The sequence below is a fragment of the Phyllobates terribilis genome, unplaced genomic scaffold (genome assembly GCF_046119375.1).
Source record: "Phyllobates terribilis strain yellow unplaced genomic scaffold, ASM4611937v1 Scaffold_136__1_contigs__length_4911898, whole genome shotgun sequence".
NCBI classification, from domain to species: Eukaryota; Metazoa; Chordata; class Amphibia; order Anura; family Dendrobatidae; genus Phyllobates; species Phyllobates terribilis.
Genome location: NW_027362896.1, coordinates 2393739 through 2397889, shown reverse-complemented (window position 1 = coordinate 2397889; position 4151 = coordinate 2393739). Strand labels below are relative to the sequence as shown.

The following is a 4151-nucleotide window of genomic DNA, read 5'->3' as shown; positions in this document are numbered from 1 at the left end:
GACAATATAGAACAGAAAGAATAGAGCATCACACATAGATTATATAGATAGAAACATGTCAGTCACGTATATAATAGGTACAGTGACAGTGTTGGTTACTGTACTTGTCATTTAGTATTAAAATAAAGGATTTATTAAAAAAAAAATTGGCTAGGGGTTCCCTGTAATTTTAGTCTCTAGCGGAGGTTACCCACAGAGCTTCCCAGGCTACTAATATCAACCCCCAGCTGAATACCTAGCCTTTACTAGCTATTAAAATGGGGGATCCAAAAAAAATGACTTGGGATCCCCCCTATTTTAATAGCAAAGGCTAGGCAGACAGCTGGGGGCTGATATTAGTAGCACAGGAAGGGTGCCATGAATATTGGCCCCCTCCCAGGCTAGAAACACCAGCCCTCAGCCGCCTCAGAAATGGCGCATCCATAGGATGCGCCAATTCTGGCACTTAGCCTCGCTCTTCCCACTGCCCTGTAGTGGTGGCAGTGGGGTAATAGGGCTGGGGTTGATGTCCGCTTATAATGCCAGCTGACATCAAGCCCAGGTTAGTAATGGAGAGGCGTCTATAAGACACCCCCATTACTAACTCCATAGTGAAAGTGAAATGTAAAATAAAGACACCCACACCGTGAATAAAATCCTTTAATTGAAATAAAGACACAATACTTTAATGTTCTAAATTAAACCATACTTACCATCACGCCCATTCCAGCTGAAGCCAACGATCTCCTGCAATAAAAGTAAAATAATAAACCAACCTCATCCTTACCTTTCCATGGTTCCCAGGACAGCTTCAGCTCTGCTACATTGACATGACAGGCTGGACCACAGCTGAACGCTGCCATCCAGCTTGCCATGCCGCAGACAGTGAGAAGCTTCTCAGTGAAGCTCCTCAGTGTCTGGCTGTGACAGCATAAAGATGAGCCGAGTTCATGTCCAATGAACTCAGCTCACCTCATGCACGTCACTGACAGCGTGGGAAAATTCTCCTGCGCGTGCGGTGACGTCATTTGCCGGCTCTGCAAGTGCAGGAGAATTCTCCCACGCTGTTAGCGACGTGTATGAGGTGAGCTAAGGTCATTGGACTCGGCTCATCTGGATGCCGTCACAACCAGACACTGAGGAGCTTCACTGAGGAGATTTTCAGTGTCTGCGGCATGGCAAGCTGGATGGCAGCGTTCTGCTTCAATCCAGCCTTTCATTTCAATGTAGCAGAGCTGAAGCTGTTCTGGGAACCATAGAAAGGTAAGGATGAGGTTGCTTTATTATTTTACTTTTATTGCAGGAGATCGTTGGCTTCAGCTGGAATGGGCGTGATGGTAAGTATGGTTTAATTTAGAACATTAAAGTATTGTGTCTTTATTTCAATTAAAGGATTTTATTCTGGGTGTGGGTGTCCTTATTTTACATTTCACTTACACTATGGGGTTAGTAATGGGGGTGTCTTATAGACGCCTCTCCATTACTAACCTGGGCTTGGTGTCAGCTGGCATTATAAGCTGACATCAACCCCAGCCCTATTACCCCACTGCCACCACTACAGGGCAGTGGGAAGAGCGAGGCTAAGTGCCAGAATTGGCGCATCCTGTGGATGCGCCATTTCTGGGGCGGCTGAGGGCTGGTGTTTCTAGCCTGAGAGGGGGCCAATATTCATGGCACCCTTCCTGGGCTATTAATATCAGCCCCCAAGTGTCTGCCTAGCCTTTGCTAGCTATTAAAATAGGGGGGACCCCACGTCATTTTTTTTGGGTCTCCCATTTTAATAGCTAGTAAAGGCTAGGTATTCAGCTGGGGGCTGATATTAGTAGCCTGGGAAGCTCCGTGGGTATTACCCCCTTCCCAGGCTTCAAACATCTGCCCCAGCCGTCTGCTTAACCTCCGCTAGAGACTAAAATTACGGGGAACCCCACGCCAATTTTTTTTTTAAATAAATCCTTTATTTTAATACTAAATGACAAGTACAGTAACCAACTCTGTCACTGTACTTATTATATATGTGACTGACATGTTTTTATCTATCTAATCTATGTGTGATGCTCTATTCTTTCTGTTCTAAATTGTCGGGTACCGGTGTACGCCACTGATGAATTGCCGGCTTTTCATGTTTCACTGTGAGCACTGTTCCCATCAATTTGGGCAATCACTGTAATGCCGCAACCACCATGGCTGTGACATTACAGTGAGTGGCAGACAATCCCTGAATGATTGGTGCTCTAAATAGCGCCAAACATGTAGGACAGGGACCCGAGCTCCCGCCAGAGCATCTCGAAAGTACTCGGCGAGCTCCGAGCATCTCGAGTACTGAGATGCTCGGGCGAGCACCGAGCAGTGGCGAGCATGCTCGCTCATCACTAATAGACACCAATTCATCCTGGAAAGAGGATAGGGGTTATTAGAAAGTTTTTTATAACAATGGGGGGTATTCAGAAGTTTATATGCTTGCTTTTTGTAAAGGCTGACTGGCCAGACAACGAGGTTTCCCCCTTTGTCCGCAGGTTTAAAAATAACATCTTTCAATTTTTGTAAATATTTTAGCGCCATTTTTTCCATTTTACTTAGGTTAGATTTCCAAGGCATACATTGGGAAAGATTCTCAATGTCCAAAGTGACCAACTTAGTGAATACCTCAATGGCAGGCCATAGGCTGAGGGCTGGAAATTTCTTAGATTTGTTACATAGATTACGGGGAAAGTCACTAACCTCTGAATTACTTTCTGCCTCCAGAGATTCCAGGGTTTCCAATGCTTCCCTTTCTTCTCTGGTAGGAAATAGGTCATGTAACGCTGTTTTGTAATGTAATTTTTTGTAAATGAGTTTCCTTGCAAATAGATGTGTATCTTTCACCGCCGTGAACGGGTCAAGGTGATGAACGGGAGAATAGGTAGGGCCCTTCTCTAAGAGTGTTAGTTGAGTTGTGGATAAGGTATGGGTAGATAAATTAATTACCTTTTATATGCAGCTGGTATCTCTTCTTTGTCCAGACGTTTAGTATATATTGATCTGGATATTTTGGTTGTTTAACGTAACTTACAAGCACAGTATTCAATCAAGCGTATGTGTTATCCTGGCACAACGCTGTGCACAACGCCCCCCGAAGAGCCTCACGCGAAATGCGCGTCGGGGCCCCAGCGAGACACCGGTCTATACAGCACTATGGGTATTTTATGACTCATCTTTATGTCATTGTCAATTTCTCTTCCCAGGCAATGTCAGTATATTTCTGGACATCATAGAAGGTTACACATGTCTTATGGGCACCTTTACTGTTATGATGCCAGGATAACACATATGCATGATTGTATACTGTGCTTGTAAGTTACGTTGTCCAATTACTTGGTAACTCGATTTATTGTTACTTGGATTGATAATATTGTCACTTCTTTTCATGAACCCATATATGTGGACTCACATGGTTGTCTCTGTCCTTTGTGTAGTTTTCACCTATGACCAACTATTTTATTGGTTGTGCTCTATTTAGGAGTGTTCGTGGGACCTCCTTTTTTATATTTTTAATACACAATAAAACAGATTTTTTATCTGGAATAATTATGATGTTGACCTGACTCTTTTTGGGGCTCTGTCACTCCACTCTTTTTGTACATTGTGCATTGTGTTTAATGTAGGAACAGAATATGGGAGTACAGAGAGAGGCAGGGTTTCATATCCAGTACCATAATATACAAAACAGCTCTTTTTAGAGCAAATTAATATTCCTCAGTACTAGCATATACAGTTAGGTCCATATATAATTGGACAGAGACAACATTTTTCTAATTTTGGTTCTAGACATTACCACTTTGAATTTTAAACAAAACAATTCAGATGCAGTTGAAGTTCAGACTTTCAGCTTTCATTTGAGGGTATCCACATTAAAATTGGATGAAGGGTTTAGGAGTTTCAGCTCCTTAACATGTGCCACCCTGTTTTTAAAGGGACCAAAAGTAATTGGACAATTGAGTCCAAGGCTATTTCATGGACAGTTTTGGGCAATCCCTTCGTTATGTCATTCTCAATTAAGCAGATAAAAGGCCTGGAGTTGATCTGAGGTGTGGTGCTTGCATTTGCAAGGTTTTGCTGTGAAGTAAACATGCAGTCAAAGGAGCTCTCCATGCGGGTGAAACAAGCCATCCTTAAGCTGCAAAAACAGAAAAAAA

The 4151-nt window shown here is 43.1% G+C and overlaps 1 protein-coding gene across 1 annotated transcript in view; it reads right to left on the bottom strand.

The window, feature by feature from the left end:
* LOC141204972 (uncharacterized) overlaps nucleotides 1–4151 on the bottom strand; it is a 230552-nt gene that overhangs the window by 143590 nt on the left and 82811 nt on the right. The window lies entirely within an intron of this gene.